A 17100-nucleotide genomic window follows, 5' to 3' on the forward strand; every position below is an offset into this window, starting at 1 on the left:
GAATACTGTGGTTTTACAGAGGTGACATTTTTAGCTTAATATAAATTCTGAATCCAATGGAGTAAGATGTGTGACATTGGAATTTATATATTGTTATATTTATGCGAGGCGTATGAAATCAGGTAACAGAAGGAGCAGATAAAGGTGTGTGCAAGGCGGCAAAGCTATGGCACACAAAACAGGAGACATCTCTGTAGGAGTCATGAAGAAATTGTGCTGACCCTGTGGAGAGATGGCAGCAGTCATCTCTGCAATTTCATAAAAAAGAATCAGTAATGGTGCGTGAAAATTGCACATTTAGCATGTGCCAAGCACAGTGCTGAAGATTTTACATGAATGACTCGTCGAATCCTCAGGATTTCTCAGTGAAAAAAGGTGGACTCAGCATCAAGGAAGAGCAGGAGACTAGACACTTGGTTTAATGAGGTGGTGCCAAAAATGACCATGTCATAATTGGCAAGACAGTCCTTGCCATTGCCTGATTGCATGATATACACCTAGGACGAATTTTCCGCAGAGTGAGAGTTTCTTGGTGGACACTCAAAGAGTTTCTGTTTTTCTGAGTAGTCTACAAATTAGTGCGGCATGGAGATAATAAATAAGAAAAGAAAATGTACTCAGGAGGGGGAATTAAATAGGACTAGATCACACACAAAAAATTGAGGACTTCCTGAGCTGCACTCCACCAAACCCCAAAGTTAGACTAAACACATGAAGTTCTATTTTGTTCGTATATTTTTATAGAGATATTTATATGTTAATTCTTTCAATATGGGAAGTATCCTGTAACAATACCCACACCTTTACTTGCATTTTCATCCTATTTTCTTTTGTATTATTTGCTATTATGTGGAGGGCATTACAAAAAATGGTAAGTTTTCATCAGCATTCTAAAGTAGATATATGTAGGATGATATTTCTGTGTAACTTTAATACAGTAATAATAGCATTATGACTAGTTTGCCAAGGAAGGGAGTAAAGAAATTACACATAATTCATGCACATAAATCACAGAGTTTTACAATAAGCTGGCCAGCTAGCAGCACCTAAGATAAAGTTCTTTTGGTTTTAGTCATTCCCACATTGAATCCCATTATCTCCTCTGCATTACTAACAAGATCTCCATGACCCCCTCCTCCAGCTTTATCTGATCTCCTGCTATTTCTCCGTTTTGGAGAGTTAGGCGGGATGGAGGATACTTGTTTTCTCACACAAGGTACTTAAGCCTTCTGCAACTCTCATCCTCAGGGATTTTCTCTGAGTAAATGTTTCCATATACTCGTTCCTGTTCAGCTTATCCAGTGGTTAATTCTGTCTGTAATGTGTCTTTAATTCACCCAGGAGCACGTGAAGATAATGTAGTTTTCTCCTTGGCATCAAAAATGGGAACGGCACTACTGCTTTTTTGTTCCACTGAAGTTGCTGCATATCAGCCAATTCATACGGAATACACTGAGGGCTGCAGCAACACTAACAAAGCCTTATGTCAGCTTCATGGGTCTTAAGATCTTGAATTCTGGCCAAAGCAGCAAATAGTGAAGAATCAATCAGCGTTTTGAAGATTAGTGATTCTACTTGTTAGGAGTCTCAGGAAGCCCCCTAAGGTGCAGAGAAGTCTTCCAAATTCCCAAGAGCTATATTCCATGACTTTGTTGACACAGTAGGCCTTTTTTGAGGGGCACTCTCATAGAACAAAGAACCAGAGAATGAATTATCTTCTCTTGGATATTTTCAGAGTAGTCAGAACCAACTGACCCTTAAACCACTGTGCTCAGGATCCATGATGCCATATGCATTCATCGTCCCTTTGAGCCCTTACAATTCATGTAATTTCAAAGACTGGGGGTAAAAGTCAGGCATGTTAAGTAGTGCAGGTTCCATTGATAAAATAAAATTGCCCAGGAAATAAGTCCCATTTTGCTTCCTCTCATAGTTCTGTCTTCTCTGCTGAACTACCCAATTATAAAGAGACACTGTGTGCAGTTTGCCTTCTACTAAAGACATAAAGCTACCAAACACACAAATCAAAGCAATAAATGCCCCTTGCATAATTGTAGAAAGTTGATAGAAACCTCATATCAATCTTTCATTTTTATTTTATCCATGTAGCAATGCTATTAGGAAGGTAGCGTAGTTATTGGCTATATTCCAGAGATGAGAAATATCAGACAGAAAATTTGTGTAATTTTTTAAATGACTCAGAGCTTGGAAGTGGCAGAATCAGATTTAAACCAAGATGTCTGACTCCTGATTCTGCTCTCTTTCCACAGTAACATGGGCCTTCTCACTTCTCCTTACTGACCATTGGCCCAGAGTGCTTCAGGGCAAGGGATTCATACAAATTCTATTGAATTAAGGGATAAAGGCATGTGACAATCACAAATTAATATTAATACTTATTTTCACTATATTACTTTGTGTTAATTTGGCTAGTTTTCCAATGAGTTATCAGTGGATTTTCAGTCTTCTGATATTTGTAGATTAGCTTGTTTCAATACAACCAACAAGAACAGTTGGAAACACTGATAAAATATAAGGAAATAGCTGTTTGATGGATTTGCAGAGCTACCAAGATGCCAGAAATAAAGGAAGCACAAAAAAGTAAACTCACCTTAAAGCACCATTTCCATTTGTGAATTAAAAGGCTAGTTCCCACTGGCTCAGAAACTAAAGTTGAGAGGTAAAAAGGCTAAGTAGAGCTTCCAGAAGTCTCGTTGCCATAAAGAGACCAAAAATGGAGTTGAGATCCAAGCAAAGCAATTAGCCCAGGCACTCAGTGGAAACCTTAAAGGGCGACATCTTATGAGTAAGAATAAATGGAAAGGGACCAACCCCCTCAAATAATAAAGTCCAGCCTCTAATCAGTCTACCCATGATCAGATTCAATTTATGGTTGGCTTCTGAGCCACTGGGCTTTGAAATTTTTAATTCACAGATACCTAAGGTGAAAGAGGTGCATAAAGATGAATTATCTGTCTGTCAGAAGTAAAACTGATCCTTTATAAGGATGATAACTAACCATCTTTACAACTTTTTTAAAAAGTATGTAGCATTAAATTAAAAATTAGTTAACATACCAGTAACTAAGACCAATGTAAAAAACTTAATAGAAAAAAATGGAGACACAGATATTATTATTAGAGAATAAAAGCAATAAAAATAAATATATAAGCAGAATTTAAGTGAATATTGATTTCCTAAAACAATTGTGGTGTTTTATTCAGTTTTAAATGTCTATCTATAGTATTAAAATATATGGCAACAATATCACAATATATGAAAGAAGAGCACATGGTGATAAAGTGTTCTAGGATCTTTGATGTTGTAAAAGTATAAATCTCAGGTTCACGTTGTAAACTCTTGAGCAGTGGTTCTCAACCAGAGCTCGTCTGACCTCCCAGAAGATACAAATTTCTGTAGACATCTGTGGTCATCACAAACGGGGACATCACAACTGGGTGTTGCTAGTAGTTGCTATTTGGTAGAGGCCAAGGATGCTGCTCAACATTCTACATGCAAATAGCCCCAACAACAATGAGTTTTTCAGTCACAAATTTTAATAGTGCTGAGATCGAGGAACATGCTCTACAGTATCCACTACAGATTGATTACAGAAAAAACCTGATAAGATGCATGTATTATCACCTGACATGTTTACACTTAGATTTTTACCCAACAGAAATGTGTACACAAGTGCACCAAGAGACATATGTAAGAATGTTAGACCAGCATCATTTATAATGGAAAACAAAAACCCTGAAAACAACCCAAATGGTCATCATCAGTGGAATGTCTAAATTAAGGATGGTTTATTTATTCATGCAATGGAAAACTGCACGGGGGCAAGAATGAACAACATGAATGAATCTCATAAACATACAAGAAGCAAAGCACATACATGAAGTAAAATATATACTTTGTGATTTTCCTTATAAAATTTTCAAAAATGATGAAAGCTTAGCTATGATGTGTGAGCTGCAGAGAGTGTTTTCTGACTCAGAGATGAGAAACTGGATTGTGAAAGGGAAGGGCAGGGGGGGCCTCCGATGTGTTGGGAGTGCTCTCTACTTGGACATGGGTGATTTCCATGAGTGTGTTTTCTTTGAGACAATTCATTAAATTGAACAATATGAGTTCTTTACTTTTATACACAAACTGAATAATCCAATAAAAAAGAAAGAAAAGATATCTTTAAAAGCAAGCAAGTAATAACAACCTGTGGCCCCTGGTTCCCAGAGTAATATCTGGTGCCCTTTTCCAAATGGTAGCAATATTTGTACCAGGTTGGAAACTACTGGACCAAAATATCTGCTTTCACTAAACTCCTTCTGGCAAGTTCGCCCATGTTTTCCCAGTGTTAATATTGTATATTTTCCTGGGGTGCTGGAGGGAGGAAGGAAGAGGATGAACAGGAAGCCTGAAAGATTGCATTGTGTGAGCCGTACAGAGTAAAACTCCCCCTTGACTGTTCAAGAGCTGTGTTTATAGAGAATTTAAGTTAAAATACATTTGGTGTTTTAGGTAAAATGTCTCAAAATTCAATGTATAAGTTAGAGTAGCATTGGTCATCTTTATAACAATATCAGCAGTACTCACTTATGTAAATTTATGTCCTCTGGAACATTATCCAGAGTGTAAGACTCAGTTGAAATGAATTTACGATTCATTAGCAATTGTGTTTAAAGATCAGCAGTCAACCATTGGAATTATTTCTGGTAAAATATAAAATAGAGAATACATGTAAGTTCCGGGACATCTCACTAGAATATTATGAGTGATATTTTATAAAATTAACTTTCCCTTATTCCCTTATTAACTTTCCCTTTAAAACATCTTCCTCTCTGCATTTTTAAATATAGAGTGATTGGGGAATGAAAATGACCAAAAAGTTTTTCCTCCAAATCAAAAGTCAGGATTGAACTGTATTATCGTGCATTTGTTTGTTTGTTTGAGGGGTTTGCGTGTATCTCTTATGCATTTGTCCTATGAAACCCCCGGACTTTAGGAGCTAGGATGCAAATCACATACTATCAGATTCTTACAGAAGGAGTAAATGGGAGAAGGTACGACCAGCAGACATAGAAACCAAATCACATTCAGAAGGGAGTTTCTATCTTCACTCACAATCATTGCTATGGATTTCATAACTGGTTTTTTTTACAGTAGAGATAGAAAATATGTACAAGAAGATGCCTTTAGATGAAAATAAACATCCCATCACGGAATGAGAATTTATTTCCTCCCAACTCATTTGAATCTGTACACTATGACCATGCTCTATAAACTATAACCATTTTCCACTATCTGTGCATTATTTCAAATATTTCCGTTGTCTTAAAACTTCACCCGTGTTTCTATAGAAGCTCTTGTTTCTAACATTTCTGGGAAATTAGCTATAACCTGACCTATGTCATATTTTTATCACTAATTTGACACCAAAATTGTTTTCCTTTAGAGTCATCATTTCTTTCTTCCCTCCTGTCATTTGGGAGCAAGTGTTTTTGTGTTAAGTCAAGCCCCTCCCCAGGCTCCCTGCGGACTCAGGCACAGCACCACCTCCTCAGCCCTCAGCCCTCAGCCCTCAGCCTCAGAAGATAGCAACTATCTTCTCTCTGCTCTATATTCAACCTCACTTTCTTTGTTTCGTCATCAGCATATAAAAATGCTGAAGAGTCTCCTGTCGTTAAAAAAATGCCCTTGACCTTATATATGCCTCTGGTTACCATAGGTCCCTCATTTCAAAACAAAGACTTCCTGAAAACATACCTACATTTGTTCTCCCCATTTTTTTCAACACAGTTCCCAAATAACTCATATGTCTTATTTCTCCCAGTATGCAGTTCAAAGAACTGTATGTAAGACCCTAGAGACTCTGTGTAGCATTCAATGTCCCATATCTCCTCCCACTCCAAACTTGATCCTTTCCCCAGTGGCACAAGTTCTACCCAGTTGTGGGGGCCAGAAACCGAGCAAGAATTGCCATCAAAACAGGAGTGAACATCGTCTTCCTGGTTCACCATCTGCTCCTCATGGAATTCTACAGTGTTTCATAGACGAGGGAAATGCCAAGGGCAATTTTAAGGCTTTTAAAATATTTTGCCAGCTGTCTGTGAAAATATGTCATATTGTAATTATACTGGAGGTGTTCAAAAGGGCTAGATTTGACAACGTCACAATATTTTCATTCTTTTTTTGCCTTGGCCATTTTGGTGAGAGAAAAATGGTATTTTACATGTTTGAATCTCAGTAAGACTTGACTCCTTTTCTGCATAGCTATTGTCCTCTGTATATTTGGGAGTTTGAATTTTTATCCTTGGTTCATTTTTTTATTATTATGGCAACTTCTCGTTGGTTTGTACACAATCTAAACATTTATATGATTCTTTTGAATGTTTTTCTTACCAATGGAATATATCCAAAATATACATTATTTTAAATCTACATACATATATACAGAATATAATAAAATAAAATTAGTTCAGGCTATGGTAGAAGATCACAAAATTGTCATTAATAAAATACCAGCATCATCATGCTGCTTTTAGGCTGGGTGGAGAACTAGAGAAACAATGAGTCATGGGCTTACTCAGACTAAAGGAAAACCGTGAGCATTTTACCAGTTTATTCTAGGACAGACACTGTACTGCTTCTCAGTGAAGCTCAGAGTTATTGACTTTAGTCAGTTTTAAAGGCAAGGAGATTGTGGTCTGAAGTTATAGGGAACTGTGAGGTGCTTCCAATGTCTCCAGCTTGGGTGGATCTGTCCCTTTGGTGAGTGTCCCTCTGCTCTTCATCCTGGACTGGGTCAGTGACAATACTGGATGGTGGGGAGCAGGGAGCAGAAATGAGCAGCACAATGTCTCACAGTCCCTCATGGCCATGAGAATGAAATATTTACACTTTCTTTACTTCCCATAGAGTTCCTGAGACTCCTGAAGAGAAAGGAGTTTCTTGAGACCACTGCTTCGCTGGGCAGCACCCATTAGGCGGAAGGCAGCAGCTTGGAGAAGCAGAAATCACAAGAGCACCTTCTCCCTGACACTCCTTCTATCAAACAATACAAATAAAAAACACATTTTGAGCAACTGGGAAATCTAAGTTCGTGCTTGGGATTATGATCTGCCCAGGATGGCTTATTTTAGTGAGGCGAACACCCATGCAGTTCCTGGGGAGGAGTATGCCAACGTGGACTGTCATTGCTATTTGTTTCAAACGCCCCTAACATTGTGAATACAAGGACAAAAGGAGAGACACAAAATGCTCCACTTTGCTGCTCTACCTCCTCAGCTCTCACAGATGATCCTTAGAAAAGAGGAAGTGGGTAAGAATAAAAAAGAAAGTCCAAATGGCAAAAAATTACTCATGTCTGAATCATGTTGTTTTCCAAATGGTGCAAACTGCTTAACTTACTGGAATACAGAAGCCATCTGATTACTTCCCATGTGATTGTAGCACAAAGAACCGTGATAACAGATTTGGTTGATGAGTTAAGATATTAAACATTTATAACGGTTTATATGCATACAGAGCAATTCATACTGGCTTCTCATGAAGTCCGATTATCCAGATGAGAGTGAGGGAGAATTTTGTAATCGTGCAATTACTGTCAAATATTACAATCACCAAAATAGGTAATTCAGGTAAAAAATGGCCTCCATTTCATATCTCAGTTATCAATGTTCACTGATCCTTGCACTTTTCCTTTAAGAAGACTAAATGAAAAATCATTCAGTCTAGCCATTTGACAGTAGAGATAACTATAACAATACTAGTTTTTTTCTAATTTTGGCGTGTCATTTCTTTTTTCATTTCTCTAAAAAGACAATAGGGAGATTATTTTCTTCTAATGTCTCTTTTCTTTTTACCACACTTACAATCATAATAACCAAGGAAACATGTTGAGACTATTATCTCAATAGAAAATAAGATGAATATCTGTCTAGGGGTGTGTGTGTGTGTGTGTGTGTGTGTGAAATGTGAATGGTTAAAGGCAATCAGGGTGAGTGTAAAGGAAAAATGAGCAGACAGTGACTAACTACCTTGTGTCTGTCTAGCTCTGTGTTTTCTTCTTGTTTTATCTTCTAAGAAGTGCCTGTGGTCACATTTGGTTGCTGTCTTTCATGATTATTAAGATATCTAGAATTCTACTTTTCCTCAGATTATTTTGTATCTTGTACAGTGTTTTGTTCAGCTGCAAGTAATATAAAATTGAATGAAATGACTTAATCAAGTACATTTTCTCCAAAGAAAACAGAGGGTGGAGGTACACATGCTGGTTGGGAAGCGTTATCTCCAAACTGAACCTGGGAACCAGGTTTCTCCTACCTTTCTGTTCTGTAATCCTAAGAGTATGATTTTTATTTTAATGTTCACAAAATGGCTGCTGTGCGTCTCAGCATCACATTTTTATTCTAGGCAGTAAAAACAAAATGGGACGAGAGCCAAAAGGGTGTGCCAGAGGAGTCTGACCCTTTTCAACTACATTTGAGAAGCATCTCTTCTTCCCAGTTGCCAATGGACAACCAGCTATACACATATCCCTGTGAGGGATTCTTCTTTTGGTGTACACGAGCTATCCCCAGTGTGTCGGGGGAATGGGGGTGGAGAACAGGTCAAGTGCATCTATCACACACACACACAAAAAACAAAAATGTGCACAAATATATCAGCACACAGACTCCAGCCACCAGAGAACTGTCCCTGCAGGGGTCCACGTAGTCTCAGTCAGAATCATGATTTAGAAAAATGGATGTGAACACTTCTTATATTGAAAATAAATTTCCTCACTCTCTCCTCATTGTAACGTCTCATTTTCATGTTCTTTATCAATGTAAAGCAACTTGGGGTCCTTAGAAGAAGAGCTGATGTTCTCAGAGCATGTTAAATGGTTTGCATCAGGACAATAAACCGAGTTTTGATCTGTGGTAATACACATAATTTCTCTTTCAAATGGCGGTCCTGATATGAAGGGGTCAAATGGCTTCTATATTCCATCCCCCACTATGTGGAGAGGACGTCCACATAGAAGCCCTTTCTCTCCCACTCAGTCCGCAGTGAAGCCTGTCCTTTTCCGTCCCACTGTGAGAATGAATTCAGCATTCTCAATATGTCCCCTGATGTAGTCACCTTAAAATACAAGCAATTTATTCTCCCTTTAAAATACCCATTTTAAAACCTTTATAATTTCTAGAACTCATTGGCCATGCTTCATGCTGACAAGAAAATCACCTGATTACATGATGTGTATACTATTCTACACAAAAATAGTCTTATTTTTCAGAAAGTAATTTAGGACCATAAATTGAGGACAAATTACACATCTAGAGTTGAGGTTTTGTTTATTCCTTGACTAACTTTCCCAAATCATTTTCCTTGTGTCCCAGAACTTTAAACCTGACATAAGCCCTTCTACCCACACCCGTCTTTGTAAGGGAAGCTCACATTCCTCTTCATCGTCTCATAGGTATCCCCTAGCTTCTCTGTCTGGCCAGAGCATTCTCCCTCGACCAGAGACTAGACTCGCTCACTGGCACTTAGCAACACTCAAATCAAATGTAACAGCAATTTACAGGCCACATTGTTTCCACTTCTATCTGGCTCTGTGACAATTAAGACTCATTTAACTAAATTACTGCTGAGAGTTATTAACATTAACTTAACACTTTGAGAATCAATGATTAAAACCATGTTCAGTGATTTGTTTTGTTTTCTTTTGTTTTCTTTTAGGATTCAGGGTGTAGAAGAGATTATTGTGTTAGGTTAAACAGTAATTAAATTGCTCTTTGCTCTGCTTTCCAATATGGCAAGTCCTGGGTCATACAGATTGTTTCGAGTTGGAAGATAGCTGCGGGACAGGTGAAGACAGCAATATTCAGGGTGGAAAGGGTAACACCTGAGGCATCATCTGGAATGTGTTTGGGGGTTTTACCTGCTACAACACCTGAAGAATCTCAAGCCCCAAGTGAGCACTGATTTGGGAGTCTGCCAACCATTGTGCTATCAAAACAAAGTTGTGGGGTCTCGAGCTTTGCTATTCTTTGGAAAAGCATACAGGGTCCAGGAGACTGCTAAAAGCATAGAAAAAAGATACATTTTTTTCATAAAAGAAACAAATAGGTAAAAGGAAAACCTTCAAAAAAAAATCTAGGCATAGAGCCAAATTCAACGAATAAAAATACTGGGATGAATTGCCAAAGAATTCGTTTGTACGGTCTTTCACAATCATAAGGGACTCGGCCCAGAAATCTGTGGAGCTTGTGAGGAACTTATTTAAGAGGCCCAGACCAACTTGCTCCAGCACATGGTGAAAGCCTGGCAGGGCAGGGGGAGGCAGCAGAGAGGAGTGAAGTAGTCCAGGGCAAGGGGGAAGGAGAAGTCAACAGTGACTATCCATAAGGAGACTCAGATGGCTGACTGTGGCCAGGGTCTTAACTCAGATGGGAGGATCCCCTCCAGAGGAGTTTTCCTGACTTCCCAACATTTAGAAAAATTAACCCCAACTCTCTTTTCTACGACTGTGAACATCTGAAGGCATCTCTCCAGATTCCAGCAGGGTCTGCATTTCCCTGTCTCCGTGGTCAATGGACCATCTCTAGAAATGTGATTCTCTCTCCTGTTTTAAGATGATCCTTATATAACTGCTCTGATATCATTCCAGACCAGAGCAACCATCCCTTGTGTTTTATTTGTTTTATTCGGCCATCTGAGGAAATTGCTAAATTAGGACAGACGGCTCTTTACTGGAGAGCTGGGAGGGCTCATCTTGCACGCTGCGTGAGATGGAACTTTCAGTGACCTGTGTCTACCTCTGCCTCTGCTTATCTATACGAAGTTAAACAAAACTAGACATTGGGGGAAAAAGAAAAATGGTAACTACCCAACCTTTGCTGTAAGGAGGACTGTTGTCACACAATCCTCCTTCCTTTATGGTGTATCTATCAATCATTCATTCATGTGACAGCTGGCCCATTGAAGGGAATTTGAAATGATACCTTACATTCCATAGAATATTCTCTGTTATGGAGCCATTCAGATAGCTTTTACTTGCCATCCTCCTGCTGTTTTGTTCACTGCCGAGGACAAAGAAAACAATTGAACAGAATGGATCGTTATATTTTACTTATTTCTTTTGGTAAACTTCATTGTGGTCTAGTAGAAATACATTTTCCAAAGCTTAAAAATAAGCACTCTAAATATTGACATAATTAATGTAAGATTCTTGTTGCTTTTGACGATCATTTGTCTTTGTTGAAACTTGAATCATGACCTTTGGCCTCCACTATTTATGCTTCACTATTAAAGTTGAATTCAATTAAATTGTAAATGTAACACAGGCACTAAAATCATGTGGTTATCCATTTGTCCCAAAGTGAATGAATATGTGATTATGAGTGTTTGTGTCTGTGTGTGGTGGGGGTGGCTATTTTTTACATCTATGTTATAAAAATAACAATTTTTAATAAATATGTGGGTTGCCACTTATGATATACTAGGATATGATTACTTCTCGTTGATATGCTGCAAAGAAGCTCACATCTAAATTTGCATGACTATGCTATTCAATATCCAATATTTAAACTAAAATGCGTTGGCCAGTGCTTTGAGGCATTAATTATACAACTCTGTAATGTGTTTAGCAAACGGTTTTCACAGTAAAGTATTACCGAATCTTACAGTCCGTCAATCTGGGGGTGTATTTTTACAACCACAGGGGGGAAACTTCCTTACAGATTTCATCAGTCCTTAATGATATTTTTCATGTTCCTTTAAAAAGCCATTCTTTTCCTGCCCCTACATTCCTACAGTGAATCACTATGTTTGATAAGATTATACTTCTAGTCAAAAGAGCAGAATATGTCCAAAGAACTCAACCCTTTCCTCAAACATACAGAAAGAATGGACACAAATTCAAAAATAAGGTAAAACGTCTATGGATGAATACGGAGTGGAACCAAATTTGTAGGCCTAAAGAACACTAGGATCAGAAGTGGAGGCACAAATTTGATTTGCCTTCCAGAAACAGACACTGAACACAGCCCGTTTGTTGCAAGAGACCATAAATTGACTCCCTACGTGAGCTGAGGCCTACTTATAAGTTCTTTTCTTACGAGCAGAAGCTGAAAATGCTCTTGGATCCCAACTACCATGTCATAAGGAAGCCCAACTGAGCCCCCACAAGAGACCACAGGAAAGGCTCGCCTTCCGTGGAACCCAGTCCCCACCTGCAAGCCAGCCGCAGCCGGCCGAGGTGTGAGTGAATGCATGTTCAGACGGCTCCAGTCTTTGTGTCTTCCGAGAACCGGATACTGAGGGGCAGAGAGCAGCTGAGCCTGTTTGAATGCCAGCCCCACAGAATGTATGCTCGTAACAAATGTTTGCTTTAAAATGCTGAGTTTCAGGGCATATGTTACACATCCTTTGTAACCGTTAACAATTTATCTCTTTATAATTTACCTAATGTTGATTGCCTTGGCCTCCAGAGCTCAGAACAAGAATACGACATTACTTCTCTCTCAATATGTTTTTTTCCTGAGGGAATAATGCAAGTAGATACAAACCATCCCTGCATTACTGTCTTTTTTTCTTTGGTGTCTTCTGTCAATATATATTTGTCACTTAACTTTATGTAAATAAATTGTAGACATTTTCCATAGCCAGAGTGTTTCAGGCTTATTTTTCATTAATCTGTATTATACCTGTTAAGTACAGCTGAGATACAGTGGTCTCACACCTGTTACCATATTTTCTCCAAGTCCAAGTTCTAGTTAGACTCCGCTCTCTGTATTAACACTCAGCCCTGCGCCCTCACCACATCAGTGTGCCCCTTTCTCCAGGAAGTTTTCTTGTCAAAATAAAGTTGTATGACCAAGTCTAAGTCATTTCCAGAAATTAAAAGATATGTGAAATGAACTCGTCTAAATGCATAATTTTCCCTTTTTACTTATTTGAAAATAGGGTTTTATATAAATTCTATAGTCATGGAAAGACATATTGTAGGCTATTCTTTGGACAGCCTTATTTCTTGAATAAATGAACAGTTTGGGGGTCATTTAGCATTTTTGTCATTACGCCCTTTTCTCTGAAGCCAGTATTACAGAGGCAATCATCCAAATGGCAACGCAAACAGAAATACTGTGGTTGTGTGTCAATTGCTACTGGGGCTGTATCTTCTTAGTATTTTCCTCTGGACTCAGGTTTCTCCCTCATCTTCGGTGTGATCGGCTTCACACTTCTGGTTGATCTGATGTCCTCACTTGAGCTGTCACGTGTGGATTTTCACAGACAGTCACACGAGACCCACACTCCTTCTGAGTAGCCTTCGGAGGGTGAGTTTCAGCGCTGTGCTGACATTATGGTTCTAATGGGTTCTGTGAGGCCCATTTGATTTCACTGTATCAAAATTTACCAGAAACAGGGATATAAAATAGGGTCTGAATGAACACCTGGGGTGTCTGATGGGGGTGGTGAAGACGCAGGGAGAGCCAAGGTGCCCTTGGTGGTGAGAAGCCTGAACATTAAGTTCTCCAATTTCTTCTAAAAAAACTTTTCTCTAATGCCTAATGGCATTTTTTCCCTGAGTGACTAATTATTTTCTTATCTTCCCTGGGGGGAGAAACATGCATTCTTCCCATAAGTTCCCATTCTTTCCTGTTTTATGCTCCTGTTTTTCTTCTTAATTAAACAAACATCTGGAAACTCTGAGTATCGTGACTACGTGCTATCTTACGTACAAAAAGGCAGGAGGCTGTCCAGCACTAGGTATATCACTGGCCCTTCTCTCCCCTGAGTCCGCGACGTGCCGCACTAGAGCAGCTGCAGGAAACCATCAGCCTGCACGCTGTGCACAGGTCAGATTATGTGGAGTTAGGAATTCTTGTACCGCAATTCCAACACATCCAATGGCCCGTTACTGAAAGTGGGAAAGAAGAATATTCTCCTAGTCATTTATTTATTCACTTATTTCTTATTTTTAACTTCTAATCTAGCTTTCATGGAAGACCTGCTATGAAAAAATTTTTAAAAATAAAATTTTTTCATTCATAAAGAACAGACTTTTTAAAAAAGTAGGTGTTAACTAGAGAGTAAATATTCTACAGGCTAACACTGCCCGTGTCCTCTCTTTTCTTCAGTTAACTCTTACACTTTCCTAAATTCTGCGGTAGTGTTGATCCTTGCATCTAACAGGAAGGCGTCTGTGACAGGAATGGGATAATCACCAACGAAGCCTGGGGAAAAGATTGTGGTTAAAGATGAAAGAAGCCACATTAGTGATAACTTGGATGGACTTTGCAGGTCAAACAAACAAAACAGAAACAGACTCACAGATAGAGAGAACAGACCGGTGGTTGCTGGAGGGGAGGGAGTGGAGAAGGGGTGGGTGAAAAAGGGGAAGGGATTAAGATGTACAAATTGATAGTTATTAAATAGCCACTGGGATGTAAAGCACATCATAGGGAATATAGCCAATAGCACTGTGATAACTATGCATAGGGCCAGGTGAGAACTAGACTATTGGGGGGGGTCACTTTGTAAATTACATAAGTGTCTAAACTCTATGCTGTACAGCAGAAGATAACAAAATAATACTGGGTGTCAATTCAAATTGATATATAAAATGGGCATTGTTTTAAAGTCCACCTTAACATTTAAAACCTTAAAATTTAGAAATCTCAAATTATTAAAATATACTCCCTAAGTTTTAAGAATTCAATGTTTTTTACTCCAGATTACTTTAATTCACAGCCTCACAGAAGACTTCCATGAGATAATCATTTTCAGGTGAGAAATGACTGTATGTAAGTGGAGTGTTGACTTTCTGGAACTGTGATGAGCATCCATCGTGTTTGAAACTGAAACGCGCAGGTGAGACTGTCTTCCCCACTGAGTCACAGGGAAGCACATGGTGTGAAGTCAGCCCAGTCTAATAAGCTACTCATATTGCTTTGCTGAAACCAAAACACATGAATAAATGCTCTCCCTTCTTTTCTTTATAGGACCCAGTGGGAAGCTGGCTACCCGCCCCCACCTTCTGAATTAAGCCATCACTTTTTACCACTCTCTCGGAACAGAGTGACGTCTCCTTGGCATTCTTACATAAACGCCTAATGAATTATGAGCTCCTGTCATCACTTCGAATCCCAAACAGCCTCCATAACAAAGCTTTGCCCGAGGTTGACTCTCTGCAGTGGCTTCTTGAATGTGAAAGGATTAGTCCTGGGATCCTCAGTGATGCTTTTAAACCCCATCCCACCCTCAACACGGCAATAACAGCACTGCAAACAGTTCCCTTATATTTAAGAGATAAAAGCCTTCCAGGACATGAAAAAAAATCTGATATTTTTCCGTGTCATAATGCACAATCATGCAGTACCGATCTGCTCTCTGCTTTGCTGATCAAACGCAAGATCTGTCCAGAAAGTACCCAGCCATGTACTATGAAAAAATAGAGAAATTTACTGAAGAAGATACAAGAAACAAGAAATGTTGTACATAGGACAATGACACCTCAGTCCCCTTCAGAGTAGGCACATAGGAAACTCACACAGTTTTTCCATTCGCCATCAGCTGCCCCATCATATTTTCCTGAATCTCACTGATGGTCTGAAATCTCTTCCCTTTCAAAGGTGGTTTTAGTTTTGGGAAAAGCCAGAAGTCACAAGGAGCCAAATCTGGACCATAGGGGGCTGAGTCATCTGGGTGATTTGATGTTTCACAAAAATCGCATGAGACGTGATGCGTGAGCGGGTGCGTTGTCATAATGAAGCTGCCAATTACGAGTTGTCCATAGCTGTGGCCTTCTGAATCATGCAATTAGCTTCTCTGGTGGAATGTTGATGTTTAATGCAAAATTTGATGCAGATTTGTTGCCCTACTCATTCATTTTGAACGCAACGGCCACACAGTACACCTGCTCACTCAATAGAGTCTACCACTCCTGCTGACTAGTACCAGTGAAGTCACATGTACTTCATGTTCACTTCATGTTCACTCATGTGCACTCCAGTCCACACTCCCTGGCTGCCAGGTTACGTCAATGTCGCACAAACCATTCTCGTAATATTAGCAATGGCTGGACTTTTTCTGGACAGACTTCACATATTAAATCTTATTCTTTTTCTCATGAATCTTAACTTTTATTTTGAATTTCATATCTGTGGTTCATTTTGCCTTATTTCCTCAGTTTTATCTTCTAATTACTGTCTTTCCATCAGTAATATATAATTCACCATTAAATAGTCACCTTCTTAGAGATATTTTTCAATGCTTATAGTGCTTTTTTTAAAGAATTTTGATAGGTTTTCTGAATTTCCTTTTTCTTTGGGCATCATGCCCTATTCTTGCCTTAGAGAGTTTACCCTCTTATGTTTTTATCTTAAACACACTCATTCTCAAATCTTTTTGTAAGATTTAAAATAACCCCAAACAAGAAATAACCCAAATGTCCATCAACTGATTTCAGTATCAGAATCTCTCTTAAAAAGGGTTGTTTCCTCATGTGCTTTTCCTCTTTCATTCTCTTATGTAAGATCTGTTTCAGGGACAGACATTGCCCCAGAATGGGACCTTATTGTTGAGAGTCCTACCTTTATCTCTGCCTGGTTCACAGTATTTTATCAGTTCTAGACTTTTTTTTTCCCACCAGCATTACTCAAATACATACTTAACAAAACAAATTTTTTCCAGTAAACCTTATCATTTTTGACAAATAATACAGTAATATAAACCTAACTCATTTCTACCCCCCCAAACTTTCCCTCTACCTCCCTTACAGAGAATATGCTCCCCTGTTCCTCAGCCCCAGGCAACCCCAAATGTCTTCTGTCACTATGATTTTGCTTTTTCAAGAATTCGTATCAATGGAACCAGAATCACATGATGTTGTATGTGTGTGTATGTGTGTCTGGCTTGTTTCACTTAATGCAATGCTCTTGAGAGTTATTTACATTGTCCTGTGTATCAACAGTTTATTCCTTTTCATTACTGAACCCTATGCCAATTCATGGGTATACCATAATTTATCATTTGCTAGCTGCAGGACATTTGGGCTGTTTTCACTGTTTTGTTACTATAAACAAAGCTGCTATTAATTTTGTATACAAA

The sequence above is a fragment of the Desmodus rotundus genome, chromosome 1 (assembly GCF_022682495.2).
Source record: "Desmodus rotundus isolate HL8 chromosome 1, HLdesRot8A.1, whole genome shotgun sequence".
Lineage (NCBI taxonomy): Eukaryota > Metazoa > Chordata > Mammalia > Chiroptera > Phyllostomidae > Desmodus > Desmodus rotundus.